We start from the raw sequence: 17,598 nt of genomic DNA on the forward strand, positions 1-17,598 counted from the left end.
CTGGGGGCGGTATGCGATCTGGAACTTTTGTCTAATGCCGAAAATCGTGAGGACGTTTTTCATTACACGTCCGGTGAAATGGGAGCCTTGATCAGACTCTATACTGCGTGGGAGGCCCCATCTTGTAAAGATGTGGTGTGTTAATATTTTAGCCGTTGTCTTGGCCGTATTAATTTGTGATGGAAATGCTTCCACACATTTTGTGAAGGTGTCTATGACCACCAACACATACTTGTAACCATTTCTGCACGGGGGTAGGGGTCCTATATAATCTATCTGGAGATTTGTCCAGAGTCCATTAACGGGGCGGGTATGACTAAGATGAGCCTTTTTAGCATATCTGTCCGGATTGTTCTGGGCACAGATTAAGCAATTCTCAATGTAGTGTGTTACATCGATTTTTAAATCAGGCCACCAACAAAGCGGTCTGAGGTGGGCTAGGGTGGGTTCAATTCCTTGGTGTCCATGATTGTCATGGAACTGACAAATTATCTGGTTCCTGTCCTGGCTAGGAACTATATAAATGTCATCCTGTAAAATCACACCGTCGTGTGTGGTGATTGCGTTTCCGTATTTATCATACGGGGCTGGGAAGGTTCCCTTTAAAACTTCCCTGAGTTTCTCATCCTCTTTCTGGGCCTTCGCTAAATCCTGAATATTGGTCTGTGAGACCTGAACTGCGTGTACTGGGGTGCTTTCGGGGGGGTTCCAAAAATAATCATGCCTGGAGCCTGCCTTCGCTCGGGCGTCTGCTTTAATGTTACCGGGGGGGAAAGAACGGTGATGACTGCGAACCTTAATTATTCCGTATTTCCTATCCTTCGCTGTCTCTAAGATATGGCGGAGTAATGGGGCTGAGGGTAGGGGTTTACAGTCTGCGGAAACAAATCCTCTTGTTTCCCAGAGTGGTAGGAATTCTGTCAAACTATTGTAGACATACAAGTTGTCCGAATAGATGTCTGCTGGGGTCGGGAATGAGTCGGGGTGATCTACAATATATGCAATCGCTGCCAGCTCTGCTGCCCGCGAGCCTAGGTGTCCAGGCAACTTTAATGAAATTTCATCTAGGGCGCATCCCTGCGCGTCCTCTACATAAATACCGCAACTGGTAATTCTCTCCCCAGTTAACACTGTGGATGTACCATCATCATAAATCTTCAGGGGTGCGCATGTGTCTGGGCTGGGGTTACTGGGGTGTACTACCTGTGTTCCTGGGAGGTATCTTGGGAATAAATGGGCCTGTGTTCTGTTTCGTGGTAATGATCTCACATTCATGAGGGGTGCCTGCATACTGCAAATTATCGATAAGGAAGGTGTGGGTTTTGGTTCTCTTTACCGTGATGTCCCGTCCCTGCAAAAGAAGGGTCCAACGGGATGCGCGGATTTGGCTGACTGTGCCATCTTTAAGTCGGCCGTCTAACAATAGCTGTGTCGGTGAGGATGGTGATGGGGTTGAGTCCTCTAATGTAGGCGAAGTATTGTACTGCCCCAAAAACTGCAAGCAGGTGCCTTTCGCAAGCAGAAAATCCTTGCTCTACGGGGTCTAACATGCGTGAGGCGTATGCTGCGGAGCATAACTGGTCGTGGCGTTTCTGGAGGAGCACGGGCGAAAGGGTTCGGTCGGTGCTTGCTACTTCGATAGCGTACGGGGAATGTGGATCTGGGATCTGTAGTGCGGGGTCCGTGCTGAGTGCTCTTTTTAAAGCGTCCATGGCATCTGTATGCTGTGGAAGCCATTCCCAAGGTGCCTGCTTCTTGAGAAGGTCGGATAGGGGCGCTGCTTTAGTGGCGAAACCGTCGATATGGTTTCGGCAATAGCCAACCAGTCCTAAAAATGACCGGAGGGCTGAGACATTGTGGGGAAGGGGCAATTTGACGATCAAGTCAATTCTCTTGTGCTCGATCTCTTGTTTACCATGAGTGATCACTGTACTTAAGTAAGTCACCTTTTCTTTCAAAACCTGGGCCTTCTTGGGGTTGACTTTAGAACCAATTTCTTTTAGGAGTGCTAGGAGTTCGGCGAGAAGCAAAATGTGCTCTCCCTTGGTGTCTGTATGTAGTAATAAGTCGTCTACGTACTGGACCAGACAATCGGGGCGAGAAAATTTTGCTTAACCATTTGCCAGCTGCCGGTGGAAAATGGAGGGGGAGTTGTGGAAGCCTTGTGGAAGGCACGTCCACGTGTATTGTTGCCCTTGGAATGTAAAGGCGAATTTGTACTGGCACGCTTTAGCCAATGGAATGGACCAAAAGCCATTACTAATGTCCAAAACCGAAAAAAAATTTGACTGGAGTCCCTGTTTGAGCATGGTCTCGGGACTCATGCCTACAGTGGGGGCTGCTGCTGGGGTTACTTTGTTCAGTTCCCGGTCATCAATGGTCAGTCGCCAATATCCATCCAGTTTCCTGACGGGCCAAATTGGTACGTTGTTTGTGGAGGCTACTGATCTGAGTACGCCTTGATCCAACAAAATCTCTCTTACTTTGGAGATTTCTCCCTCTGCTTCCTCAGGAAATCCGTACTGCTTCTGGGGTTTAGGGTCGGGACCTGTAATGTTCACAAAGCCAACCAAATTGCCACAGTCGTGCTTGTGCTCTGCAAATGCTGCTTTATGTTCCTGCAGGATTGCCCTAACCTGTTTGTCTGCACTAATGGCTCGAGGGTTGAACCAGAAGTCTCCGACTGAGCTAATCCTGTTTACGTACTCTCCTACTGTGAGTGTGGCGGGGGCTCGTGCTGCCTTTGCCATTTTCCAAACACACTTGTTAACTGGGTCGAAAGAAAGGTTATGGGAGCTCATGAAATCGAACCCAAGGATATGTTCTGCTGTCTGGGGCAGATCAACTAAAACTATGGGTGCTTAGTCGTGATGTCCCCTATTTGTATCGCTCCAGGGGCTGTGGTGTGTCCCTGTTTCAAATGGCCTGTAAAACCGCTGAGTGTAATGGTGCCTGTTGTGGGCCACCAGTCTCGCTGAAACATCGTGGAGGAATTGAGTGTGGTGCGGGACCCTCCTGTGCCCCAAAGAAATTCTACGGGTTGTCCCCGGACTTTGCCTGCTACTACCGGTCTACCGGATTTGTCCCAAAGGGTGTCGCAGACCCAAGTTGGGGAGCCTGAACACCGTCAGTCGATGCCGTTCATGTCTGCATTCTCTGCACGGGCGCTAACGCTATGGATCGGCTTTGCTCTATTCCTGTTTAGGGTGCCTGTCTGTTGGTTTCTTTGCTGCTTCTGGGGCGCGTTGCAAAGTGTCCTAGCTGTCCACAGTTGTAACATTCCTGAGCTTTGGGCTGGGGTTGGCTGTTCCTGCCCTCATTTACCCATGTGGGGTTCTGGTGTGCCTTAACTGGGTTCATTTTTACCTACTCTTCATCGGGTGATATAAATGCGGTTTTGCCTGCAATTGATTGCTCCCAAGCGCGGGACAATCTCTTCAAAACCCATTTTTCATTGTGAGCCTCATCTGAGGGGTCATAATTTGCGCAAGCTTTTCGTCCTGCTTCTGTGCCGTGGGAGACTAGAATTCGGGTCCATCTGGCCATATTACCTGGGGACAAATGGGTGCGGGCTAACTCTCCAAAAACTGGGGTAAAGTGAATCCACAAACGTCCAGCAAACGCTGTGGGGTGCTCTGTCTTCTTTTGCCTACACTTATTTAGGCCTTCTACGGGGTCTCCTCTGTTAAAGCCGATCGCTGTGTGCATCTCTTGGAGTGTGCCTCCTCCTACATTCTGTGGGTCGGGAAGGGCTGCTACGACTGAAGGGTCGAGGCTTAAACCTGTGAGCTTCACTTGCTCCTTTTCGTCCAGGCCGTACATGGTACCCTGTTGTTTGACTTTCGCAAAAATTTGGTGGGGGTCTGAAGTGGGAAGGAACAGTGTAATTTTTCCACAAGCGTCCCGTAATTGGGTCACGGTTAACGGGGTTGCATAAAGGAAGTCTGCTTCTCCTTCTCCTGCGGCCCTGCGGTGTGTGGTCACAGGATTCATGGGGGTGTGTTCTGCCTGTTCGGTTGGGGGTTGCTGCGCTTTCCTTTTCTGGGGTTTTTCCTGCGTACATGTTCCATGTATGTATCTATGGCACTGTCTCGTTCAATTCCTGCCAGACGGGGCCGTTTTCTTGAACTAATTGGGGTCCGAATGTACTTTGAAATCCATTTTGAACGGAAAGCAGAGATTGCAATTCTGCAATTTGCTTCTGGCACTTTGCGTGGTCCACGGAGCTCTACCTTTGTTCCGTCATGGAAGTATGGAGTGTTCGTAGGGCTGCTTTTAAATCATTGCACTGTTTCTGCAATTTCTCAACTCGCTGTTCTGTTTCTTGTCTTACCAAGACCGCATGTTGCGTGTCCTGGTAGATCTCATCGGATTGCGTCTGAAAACTGTTCAGATGTGCAAGACAAGACAGATATGCCCACTTGGCATCATCCACCTCTCTGTCCCTTGCTGCTAACTGCCGTTTTAAATCTCGATTCTCCTTCTCTACCTCACTCACGTCTACCTCACTGGTTCTGTCTCTCTCCTCTATCTCTCTACGGAGCGTCCTAACGACCTCCTCTGTGCCTCGCAATTGTGCCAAACAGGACACAATTGCCATCGACTTGCGACCTTTTCCAAAGCTCTTCTTGTGGATCTCTGACAGGTTCTCCCACCAAGTATGTCCTATACTCCCGGGTCCTGTTTCCTCATTATTGCAGAATTCACTCCAAAGGGGCCATCCTTTCCCTTTGAGATATTTCCTGATCTCATCTTCCCAAATGGGACACTGTCCTACTCTACTGGCCGCTGCGACCTCGAATTCCTGGGGGTTCATAAGGCATTCCATTGCCTTCATTGCCATTTTCTCTACTAGGATCTCTACTGAATTTGGAACAGGGGGTGATAAAGTGGTGATGTAAACACGGGTACGGCTTACGCTAATTTCTGGCCTACAAAACTCCCGACAGTTTTACGCAACAAAATCTCTCAGCTTTACCTTATATCCCTGTTAGTACGCACTTCCGAATCTCAGAGGCTTGATCAGTACTGTTTTGACACTTGTGGTTTTCTGTTTCCAATTGGATTCTCAATTCAAATTTTGGGTTCTCTCAGAGTGGTTAGGCCACTTCTAAGTCGAGTCTCACCAGAGTCGTCAGTAAATGTTGCTCTCTTTGGTTGGCTCTTAATTTGGCTCTGTTTAATTACGTTGGCTCAAGAGTCACCAGGTATCTTTCGACACCGCCACAAGGTTCAGAACCGAATACTGATCAATGACTCGATACACCAGTTAGTAAGTTCAAAAGCAATGCTCATTTATTTACACACAGTCAAATCTACTCATGCATAAACTCTACAAACTAAACTACCACTATTACTAAAGCCTATACTTAGCTTCGGGTGCCCACTCAGTCAGAGGAACAATGGCCGTTGCTCAGTTCTGAGGCTGCTGGCTTGAGCTGTTTACAGGGTAGCAACTAGGAGCGTCTATCTCGTAGTGTGCGTTGACTTGGAACTTACTTGGTCTGCTGCAGCTGCTAGGCTGGTCTCTCTCTTCGCTGAGAGCTAAAGCCAAAGGGGGGTGTTCTCCCTTGGGGAATATCTTTTATACTAAAAAGGGATTTGTGGGCTTTTGGGCGGGCCTTGAACTTGGCCTTAACTAATTGGGTCTTTCCCAATCAGTCGTATCAATCTTCCTCCAATAGAGGGGTGGTTCCCTGATCGCTGGCCATGTCCTGGTGACTGTCAGTCTGCTTTGTCTTAGTCTCTTCTGGCGCCGGGGAGTCTGTCCTAACATTGTGCATCTAAATGTTTCCCTTTTGTCCCTGGAGATGGCTCATTAGTATGTAGATTGCTTGGTAGTTTCTGCCCTGTTTGAGCGTTTAAGGGTGCTCTGGATCCGTGGAACACCTACAGGCCACCAACACTTAAAATAGTGTAACACTATTTTATTAAGTGAGAAACTGTTGAACATACTTTCACTGTGGGTTAATGCGATGTTAGATTAAACTAAAGACCTATGCCTGTCCGAACCAGCCTATGCACTCAGCACATGGTGAGGACCTGTGCTGTAAGCTGTGAGCTCTGTGCTTGTAGGAGGCTGCATCCCGAATGAGCAGGAACTCTGATGCCCCCTGTCTTTATAGTGAGTCTGCTCTAACTGGTGATTGGCTGCGGTGTTGCGTGTATTGATTGGTCTTGCTGTGTGTTCATCAGTGTGTGTGTATCTGCACCATGATATACTGGTGCATATCATTACATCCCCCCTTTATAAAAGAATGTATGTGTGTGGCAATAAATAATGTATGGTGAGAATGTTCCTAACTACGTGTGGGGTGCGAAGACATATTTACAGGACTACGTACATGAGAACTAAGCTATTTACATGGGAAGGTGCCTGGTGCAGAGAAGCAGTATGCAACAAGAATAACAAGATCAACACTATATACAAACCAGGGAAATGATCAAACAAAGCAACGAAACAATTCAGAGAGTCTATAAGTCCGCAAAGTTCATAAATTAAGTCTCTGAGGTGGGCCCGTAATTACAGGACTGTGCAAGAATGCGGAGGTGGGTGTGAAAGGACTGGAAAGGTTCATCCTTACCCTGTAAACGCTGTTGGAATACATAGCGCTCAAAACTTTCATTCACATCTCTGTTGCAGTGAGTGTCAAACTTGAGGAGGACCGTCTTGAATTTTGATTTATCTTCATCATCAGCAAAGGTGAGAGAATTGAAAATGTGGATGGCATGTTCCCCGGCCGTGGATAGGAAGAGAGGGATCTTCCTGGTGTCCGAGGCATCTTCCCGGTCTGTGGCTTCAAGGTAGAGCTGGAAGCGTTGTTTGAATATCTTCCAGTTGGCCCCTAGGTTACCGGTGATGCGGAGCGGCGGCGGCGGGCGGGCGCTGTCCATTTTGCAGGATATCTGTATGCTGGTGGAAGGCAGATCACTTGCAGGTAGGTCTAAGAAGTTCTATTATCCCTCAACTCCTGGTATCATATTGTGTTGGGTGCTCTGGATCCGTGGAACACATACAGGCCACCAACACTTAAAATAGTACAACACTATTTTATTAAGTTAGTGTGGTGGTATGTATTAGGGGTCATGTGGGACTGTGAAGCCGTGATGCTATTGGCTGAGAGATCCCGGGTCCTGGTTGGCTGCTGACTCCTGGCTCCGCCCTGAAGGCGGAGTATAAGAACCCGAGCTTCTCCCCGCCGCTTCATTCTGTTGCTGAACTGCTGGGGACAAGTCTCGCTTAATAAAGCCTCAATCGACTTCATCACTTCTCGTCTCTCTCGTAAGTCATTGTGCGCTACAATTTATTAAGCGAGCTTAAAGGACTATGGAGCTCCGGATCACCCCGGAATGCCTGCGGATCAGCCCCCACGCAGCGAACTCGGCAGCAGTATTTAAACACTGGCAAGCATGTTTTGAAGGCTACCTCCGAACGGCCCCCGGCCGGATCACAGAAGACCAGAAAATGCAGGTCCTGCATTCGAGGGGAAGCCCGGAAATTTACCCTCTCATAGAAGACGCAGAGGATTTCCCGACGGCGCTCGCATTACTGAAGAGCATCTACGTCCGCCCCGTGAACCAGGTCTACGCGCGCTACCAACTCGCAACGAGACGGCAAAGTCCCGGAGAATCGCTAGAAGAATTCTACGCCGCGCTGCTAATTTTGGGACGGGGCTGCAGCTGCCCGCCGGTGAACGCGATCGAACACACGGACATGCTAATTCACGATGCTTTTGTGGCAGGTATGAACTCTCCCCAAATCCGCCAAGACTTTTAGAAAGAGAGTCGTTAGGACTCTCAGAGGCACGGGCCATTGCAGCTTCCCTAGATGTGGCCTCGCAAAACGCCCGCGCCTACGGCCCCGACCGCGCGGCAGCCCCTTGGGCTCCGTGGACCTCTGTCGCGACAAACCCCCCTCCCCTCGCAAGCTTGCGCGGTTAAAGCTCCAGACCATCCCGGGGGGCCCCGCTGCTATTTCTGCGGGCAAGCGAAACACCCCCGGCAGCGCTGCCCGGCCCGCGCAGCTATTTGCAAAAGCTGCGGCAAGAAGGGCCATTACGCGGCTGTGTGCCGGTCCCGGGGGGTCGTCTCAATCCCCGGAGAAGAACGAGCCCAGCATAGCCCAAACGCTCCCCAACCCCCCCCCAGCGCCCCATGTGCGACCCGCGGGTGCCGCCATTTTGGGTCCCGGGCACCACGAGGGGAGGATGAGCGCCGCCATCTTGTGAACCCCCCACCCACGTGCGATTCATGGGGGTGGCCATTTTGTCCACCCCCGACCACGTGCGAGCCATGGGGGCGGCCATTTTGTCCACCCCCGGCCGTGTGCGATTCATGGACGCCGCCATCTTGGATGACAACAAAGGACCCCAGCATCGACGGCTCCACGGGGTCCGAAGAAGACGCCACGACACTACTACCACGACTGGCTTCGGTGACTCTGGATCAATCATGGCCCCGGACGCTCAGACGACAACAACAACGGTGCTGGTCAACGGACACGAGACATCATGCTTGATCGACTCCGGGAGCACCGAACGTTTCATTCACCCAGACACGGTAAGACGCTGTTTTCTGACCATCCATCCAAGTAGGCAAAAGATTTCCCTAGCTGCAGATTCCCACTCCGTAGAGATCAAAGGGTTCTGCATCGCGAACCTAACGGTGCAAGGGAGGGAGTTTAAAAACTACAGGCTCTACGTCCTTCCCCAACTCTGCGCGCCCACATTACTGGGATTAGATTTCCAGTGTAACCTGCAGAGCCTAACATTTCAATTCGGCGGCCCAATACCCCCACTCACTATCTGCGGCCTCGCAACTCTCAAGGTTGAACCGCCGTCCTTGTCTGCAAACCTCACCCCGGATTGCAAACCCGTCGCCACTAGGAGCAGACGGTACAGCGCCCAGGACTGGATATTTATTCGGTCTGAAGTCCAGAGGTTGCTGAAGGAAGGCATAATCCAGGCCAGCAATAGTCCCTGGAGAGCCCAGGTGGTAGTAGTAAAGACCGGGGAGAAGCACAGGATGGTCATAGACTATAGCCAGACCATCAACAGGTACACACAGCTAGATGCGTACCCTCTCCCCCGCATATCCGACATGGTAAATCGGATTGCCCAGTATAAGGTTTTCTCCACCGTGGACCTCAAGTCCGCCTACCACCAGCTCCCCATCCGCCAGGTGACCGCAAGTACACAGCCTTCGAGGCAGACGGGCGTCTATACCACTTCCTAAGGGTCCCATTTGGTGTCACGAACGGGGTCTCGGTCTTCCAACGGACCGAATGGTTGACCAGCACGGGTTGCAGGCCACGTGCCCGTATCTCGACAACGTAACCATCTGCGGCCACGATCAGCAGGACCACGACGCCAACCTCCAAAAATTCCTCCAGACCGCTAACGCCCTGAACCTCACATACAACGAGGAAAAGTGCGTTTTTAGCACAAACCGGTTGGCCATCCTGGGATACGTAGTGCGCAATGGGATAATAGGCCCTGACCCCGAACGCATGCGCCCCCTTATGGAATTTCCCCTCCCCCACTGCTCCAAAGCCCTGAAACATTGCCTGGGGTTCTTTTCATATTACGCCCAGTGGGTCCCCCAGTATGCAGACAAGGCCCGCCCGCTAATACAGACCACTACCTTCCCCCTGTCGACAGAGGCTCGCCAGGCCTTCAGCCGCATCAAAGTGGATATCGCAAAGGCCACGATGCGCGCCATCGACGAGTCCCTCCCCTTCCAGGTCGAGAGCGACGCATCCGACGTAGCTCTGGCGGCCACCCTTAACCAAGCGGGCAGACCCGTGGCCTTTTTCTCACGAACCCTCCACGCCTCAGAAATCCGCCACTCCTCAGTGGAAAAGGAAGCCCAAGCCATAGTGGAAGCTGTGCGATATTGGAGGCATTACCTGGCTGGCAGGAGATTCACTCTCCTCACCGACCAACGGTCGGTAGCCTTCATGTTCGATAATGCACAGCGGGGCAAAATTAAAAATGACAAGATCTTAAGGTGGAGGATCGAGCTCTCCACCTTCAACTACAAGATCTTGTACCGTCCCGGAAAGCTGAACGAGCCGTCCGATGCCCTAGCCCGCGGCACATGTGCCAACGCACAAATAGACCATCTCCAAGCCCTCCACGAGGACCTCTGCCACCCGGGGGTCACTCGGTTCTACCATTTCATAAAGTCCCGCAACCTCCCCTACTCTGTGGAGGAAGTCCGTACAGTCACCAGGAACTGCCACATCTGCGCAGAGTGCAAACCGCACTTTTTCAGGCCGGATAGAGCGCACCTGATCAAGGCTTCCCGTCCCTTTGAACGCCTCAGTTTGGATTTCAAAGGGCCCCTCCCCTCCACCGACCGCAACGCATACTTCCTGAACGTGGTGGACGAGTACTCTCGTTTCCCCTTCGCCAACCCCTGCCCCGACATGACAGCGGCCACAGTCATTAAAGCCCTTGGCACCATATTCACACTGTTCGGTTGCCCCGCATATATCCATAGTGACAGGGGGTCCTCCTTCATGAGGTGCTGCGCCAGTTCCTGCTCAGCAAGGGCATCGCCTCGAGCAGGACGACCAGCTACAACCCCCGGGGGAACGGGCAAGTAGAGAGGGAAAACGGCACGGTCTGGAAGACCGTCCTGCTGGCCCTACGGTCCAGGGATCTCCCAGTTTCCCGGTGGCAGGAGGTACTCCCGGATGCTCTCCACTCCATCCGGTCGCTGCTGTGTACCACCACTAACCAAACGCCTCATGAGCGCCTCCTTGTCTTCCCCAGGAAGTCCTCCTCCGGAACGTCACTGCCGACCTGGCTGACGGCCCCAGGACCCATCTTGCTCCGGAAACATGTGCGGGCGCACAAATCGGACCCGTTGGTTGAGAGGGTTCACCTTCTCCACGCGAACCCGCAGTACGCCTACGTGGCGTACCCCGACGGCCGACAGGACACGGCCTCACTGCGGGACCTGGCGCCCGCCGGCAACACATACACCCCCCCGACACCGATCATCCCCTCCCTACCACCGGCGCACCCCGCGACCGCCCCCTTCCCGGGAGGATCGGTCCTCCTCCTGTGCCCGCCCAGGAGTGAAACAGAAACGAACACCGAAACGCTCCCGGAGACGACAACGCCTGAACAAGCACCTGCGCCACCACCGGGGCTGAGGCGATCGACGAGGAAGACCAGACCACCCGCTCGACTCGTGGCATCCGCGTGACACCAAGAATGGTGTTGGATTGTAACAAAAAAACAATTTTTTTTCTCTTACTAATATTGTAAATAGTTTGTACATAGCCCAGTGTAGGGTTAAAACTGTAGTAACATGTCTGAAATTTTCCTCCCAGGACCAGCCTTGTAAACCCCTACCACCATGTGAACCACCACCCCGCCGGGTTCCTTTTTAAGAAGGGGTGAATGTGGTGGTATGTATCAGGGGTCATGTGGGACTGTGAAGCCGTGATGCTATTGGCTGACAGATCCCGGGTCCTGGTTGGCTGCTGACTCCTGGCTCCGCCCTGAAGGCGGAGTATAAGAACCCGAGCTTCTCCCCGCCGCTTCATTCTGTTGCTGAACTGCTGGGGAAAAGTCTCGCTTAATAAAGCCTCAGTCGACTTCATCACTTCTCGTCTCTCTCGTAAGTCATTGTGCACTACAGTTAGAAACTGTTGAACGTACTTTCACTGTGGGTTAACACTATGTTAGATTGAACTAAAGACCTATGCCTGTCCTAACCAGTCTATGCATTCAGCACATGGTGAAGATCTGTGCTGTAAGCTGTGAGCTCTGTTCTTGTAGGAGGCTGCATCCTGAATGAGTGGGAACTCTGATGCCCCCTGTCTTTATAGTGAGTGTGCTCTAACTGGCGATTGGCTGCGGTGTTGTGTGTGTTGATTGGTCTTGCTGTGTATCCATCAGTGTGTGTGTATCTGCACCATGATATACCGGTGTATGTCATGACAGTTCTAATCAACAGACAGAGCTTGTACCTGCTTGTTTCTTAGTATTGTTCAATTTTCCCTGCATTCTTTGCCAGTGTCCATTTTGTAATCGAGACGTGGCCATCCCAGATGGCTACAACGGGGAGAACGTGCAGACTCCACACAGACCGTGACCCAAGCCGGGAATCGAACCTGGTACCCTGGTGCTGTGAAGCAACAGTGCTAACCACTGTGCTACCGCGCTGCCCATAAGCAAAAACACCATCATTTGACTTCACACTCGTAGACACCACCACCGATACTATGCATACTTTAGGGGATAGCAGATAGAAGTAGGCTGCAGCCTGGCCTGGGAGAAAGGGTAGTACAGGTGCCGCTCACTGGACCTTGAGGTTCCACACAAGCTCTGCTGCAGTGCGCTCAGGTAAGCATGTTGATGGTGCAGGCTACAGAAGAATGTTGATGAGCATACACAATGTAACACTTGAGACATTGCAGGCATGCCAGCGAGTAAACTGTCCTCCAAAAGATTGCTAGGATTGCTGAGGTGCTGCCGCAGTGGATTGGTAGTGGCTCTGCGGATCCCAAACCTCATGTCCTATCTCAGGATGACTGCGTGCACCCTTCAATCTCCTGCCGGTCTACTTGTGTCTTTGCTGGTTTCTGTCAATCAACCAGCCATGACTTCTGCTACCCCTGCCAAGATGGGGCAATCTGAAGCTGGACCTTCTGGGTTCAAAACTGCACAAGTTGCTCCTACATGACCTCCTGCTGTCTTATCCACTTAATATCAGCAGCATGCTGCACGCCACTGGGATAGCACTGCGGAGGACCACAGGACAGGCAAAGGTGTCACAGGGGTGAGCACTGCTGCCTCACAGCGCCAGGGACCTTGGTTCCATTCCAGCCTTAGGTGACTGTGTGGAGTTTCTACATTCTCCCCGTGTCTATGAGAGTACTCCCCTGATTCTCCAGTTTCCCCCCACAGTCCAAAGATGTGCAGGTTATGCAGATTGATCATGCTAAATTGCCCCTTAGTGTCCAAAGATGTGCAGGTTAGGTGAACTGGTAATAATCAATGCACAGGGTTATGGGGTAAAGGCAGTGAAGTGGGCCTAGGTTAGGGTGTTTTTCATCATAGAATTTACAGTGCAGAAGGAGGCCATTCGGCCCATCGAGTCTGCACCGGCTCTTGGAAAGAGCACCCTACCCAAGGTCAACACCGCCACCCTATCCCCATAACCCAGTAACCCCACCCAACACTAAGGGCAATTTATCATGGCCAATCCACCTAACCCGCACATCTTTGGACTGTGGGAGGAAACCGGAGCACCCGGAGGAAACCCACGCACACACGGGGAGGATGTGCAGACTCAGCACAGACAGTGACCCAAGCTGGAATCGAACCTGGGACCCTGGAGCTGTGAAGCAATTGTGCTATCCACAAGGCTACCGCGCTGCCCGTTCTTTCGGAGTGTTGGCGCGGGCTCGATCGGCCAAATGCCTTCCTTCTGCACTGCAGGAATTCTGTGGTTTTTATGGGTGAGAAACATATGCTGGCTTGTCAGCAGCTTTCCAATGCTCACCAAACGCCGAATAACAAACATCAAAGTCATTATGGACTGGATCCTTCTGCCCCGCCCGCCGAAAGATCACCATGGCCGAGACGAAGACAATGGAGAAATACATTGAGCTCGGACGGCATTCTCTGGTCGCTGAGCGGGCGCGGCAGGAGAATTCCGCCCTAGATATTAAAAAGCTCAGATTTGCCACTACTTCCGAGGCCCAGCAATATGTCTGAGCTGTCTCCTGACTGCAAGGACCTGTAATGGGGAATACATTGACTGTGAGGACTGAGTGGAGAACACAAAGAATTAGTTTGGATTCATGGACAATCCCATTTCCAATCACTGTATCATGCTTGTCTCCTGTGTGCCAAGTGCTCACACGAGGCTGGAGACATCCTCGCTGTTGTGTTGACACTCTGTCTCTCTGGCTGTAACTGTGTATTTACCTCCCTCTGATGGGAGTGCTACAGCCTCCTCCTGTGCACTGGTGAATATGTGCAGCTCCCACATATTCAGCCCACATTTTCCATCTGATGCTGAGGCCTAGTACCCAAACTCCTGCCTGGCATCTCTCTCTGTTCACACATTTGGATTTCTTGATGCCGTCTTGAGGGTCACTATACACTGACTACTCCATGCCACTTACCTTGCAAGAGGTCATTGACCTTTTGGCAGCACTGGACCCAGTTTTGCTTGTGGACCCCACCTTGATAACCTCTGCTGCGATCTCTACACGTGGGCAGCAGCTCTAGTTGAAAGTCCTCCTCTCAGACAGGCAGAATGATGCTGCTGTCTTGTGGGGAGTGAATATCTGCCCCAGTACCATTTAATAATGGCACCCAGTATTTCAAATCCATGAAATCCCATTTCAAGTCTAAGAAAGCCTGGTCAAATTGGCTCCTTTTAAAACATAAATACAGTGGGACTGGGGAAAGGGATTTGCAAGGGCAGGGATCATTTTTGAAGTAATCTTGCTGTGACCAAATAGGTGGGTTGAAAAAGAAAGGGAGCCAGTTCACCCCTCCTCACCCTGGGGGCAGAGCAATTTGGGGGCATGCCATCTGGAATTTAACAAATTGGGGCTCGTGCTGAAACAGTTCCCACAGAGGCAATGAGGGTAACACATTTGGGACCTCACCCAGGTACCAGTCATAACACTACCTTACCCACATCTCCAAGAAATTCAGTCAGATTCATCATGCTTGACCTATGTTTTACATATCCTTGCTGGCTCTTTCTGTTCAGCTGAAGATTTTCTAGGTGTTCAATCACTCTTTCTTTAATTATAGACTCTCGTAATTGTGGACTTTCGCCGAGGAGCACTTGTGGTAATGTGGATGCAGCCCATATCACCTTGCACCCTGTGGATACAAGTGAAGCGAGTACTCTCTTTCTGCTTTGTCCTGCCCAAGGGCGAAATGATGGGAAGGATTTGGCCAGTGTCAGGCTCATACAGAAACCTGGCATGTATCTCTCTATTTGCACAGACCATGGGGCGGGGTTCTCCGGTCTCTGACACTGAAATCGCGTTCGCCGATCGGCCGGAGAATCCACGTTGGCACTGAAATCGGGGGCGGTGCCCCTTTTGCGATGCTCCGCCTCCTCCAAAACGGCGTACTCTAGATATACACCGCATGCCGTCTAGACGGCCTCAGGGCGTTACCTGAGGCCCTCCCCCCGATGCTCCGCCCCGATGGGCCGGGTTCCCGATGGCCTGGGTCACCCGTGCTATTTGTTTCCGGGAACTCGGTGTGGCGGCTGCAGACTGAGTCCAGCGGCGCCACAGTTGGGGGAGGGACGATCTGTGGGCAGGGGGGGACTTTGGCAGGGGCTGTGGGTATTGGTGGGGGGGTGGTCCGCTGCAGGCCGCCGCCGTGCACAAGCGCGGCCACGTACCCGGCAATTCTCTGGTCATATCCGCAGCAAGAGCAGGCTGCTCTATGCTGCGTGCTGCTAGCCCCCCACCAGACGGGGGATCGGTAGCCATTTTGTGCCAAATCTTCAGTCGTAAAACGCCACCGTTCCCACGTCGCTGCCAGCACTTAGTCTCAGAATCGGAGAATCCAGCCCCAGTTTTCTCGCCAAATTATGAGCCTCAGACAAAAAAAGAGTGGGCGTGGTTTACGGCATCAGTCTGGCAGGGCAGGGCCTCATAGAACTGGCAAACCACTCCAAAAAGATTGGGACTCCATCTTAAAGGGCGCCCAATCAGCACTGCTACCTAACATCTCCCAGCCCCCATCACAGAGATACTCGGGCTCCCCCATCAACAATCCTTGCCGTAATCCTGCTGCCTCCCCCATCCAAAGAAAACCAACCATTTAAATCCCCCCCACCAACACCAGGAGCTGCCACTCCTCCTGCACCATACATCAATGCACCCCCCCCCCCCCACACCCCCAAGGGGTTCCCACTTGTTCACATTGTCCCCAGTTCCTGGCAGTGTCAACCTGTGCTGGGCAGTGCCAGGGTAGTGCTGGGGCATGTCCCACAATCCCCCGGGGACTATACTTACCTCAGCACCCTCAGAGGGATCCCCTGGGCTACCTTACATCTGGTCAAACCTGTGCAAACCTCATCGATGATTCTTAATATTTAGTCTGGCAGGGGATGGGGGGTTAATAATATTTAAGTCCATGTATTAAAATGTGGGAACTGTCTCATGACGTCGCCGGCAATGGGCAGGCAAAATCGGGAAACGCGATCTATTCGGCGGGAATCATGTTTCCCGATTTTTGTGGGATTTTGCGCCCAGGCCGCCGTCCCGTGGACGGCTGGTATGAGCTCAAAATCACCGCCGACATATCTATTTGTTCTTGCTTGGCGAACTCTGGTCACTTCCCTTTCACAATGTTGCATCCCCACAATTCAGAAATCAGTCACAGAATGCAAGAACTACCCGTAAACGGCTCGGAAGAAAACAAAACAGATTAACAGGACACCGCAGCAACTAGCCTGCGCAGTGCAGAGAAGCAGGACTTTTTGCTGACTGCTAATGTCATGCTTTGCTGGGTGAGTTTATTTTGTGTTGCATCAGCCATTGGGGCAGGCCACTTTCACAAAAAGACAGCGTGTTATCCAAAGGACATTAAAGCTGAAGAGAGCAAACAGAGTAGATTCACCAAATCAATGCCTCGGGTGAAAAACTAGACTTATGAAGTGGCCTTCAAAATTATGAAAGGCTTTGATAGAGTGGGTGAGAAAAGACTATTCCCTTTGGTTGGAAATTTAATGATAAGGGATTATCAATCTAAACTGTTTATATTAAGGAGACGGTTGAGGAGGAATGTCTTTATGCAGTAGTTTACTGGAACGATGCCAAAGAGGGTTGTTGAGACAGAAATCTTTTAAAAGAAAGTTGGATAAATAATTGAACTTCAAATAGATACAGAGAGAAAGTATAGAGCAGTGGGAGTAATTTTGGATTGCTCTAGCAAAACCCCAATGGCCTGAACTTTCATCTAGATTTATGGTTGGAATCTATCAATAGTGAGCCTGTTGGCAGCGAGGCTTGACATGAAGGGCACTTCCACCCGTAGGCCGTATGGCAGGCTACATATGATTACATGGTGGCCAGCCAATCACGTGTCTATGCATAAAGAGGACAGTGCATAATGCGGCAGGGGTGGACAGAAGGCCACATCCTCACTGTATCCTGATGCCATTTTTAAAGGACTCCCAGAGAAGCATTCATTCCCGACAAGCTGTCTGACAGGAGGTTTAGGAAACTCCAACATTTGCCACCTTCCTTCTCCACGTGCCACCTGGATCCCTGGCATTGTTCCCAATTCGCTCCCTCCCTCACTCAGCCATGCCCGTTCCCCCTTTCTTGTCCCCTCCAAATTTCCCTCCCTCCTTCCTCAATCAGCCATGCCCCGTTTCCCCCTTATTGTCACCTCCCACTTCCCTTCCCTCATTCCCTCCCTCCCTCTGTTAGTCATGTCCAATACATTTTTGATGCCAAATCTCTCCCTTCATCTGACAGCCATGCTGATTCCTCTTGGACTGCTATCACCTTACCTCAGGCATCAGTGCCTCCTCTCCAGTACTTGAACAAAGCTCCCAATAGAGGTAAAAGCGGCTCCCACTCTC

Source organism: Scyliorhinus torazame, chromosome 15 (assembly GCF_047496885.1).
Source record: "Scyliorhinus torazame isolate Kashiwa2021f chromosome 15, sScyTor2.1, whole genome shotgun sequence".
NCBI lineage: Eukaryota > Metazoa > Chordata > Chondrichthyes > Carcharhiniformes > Scyliorhinidae > Scyliorhinus > Scyliorhinus torazame.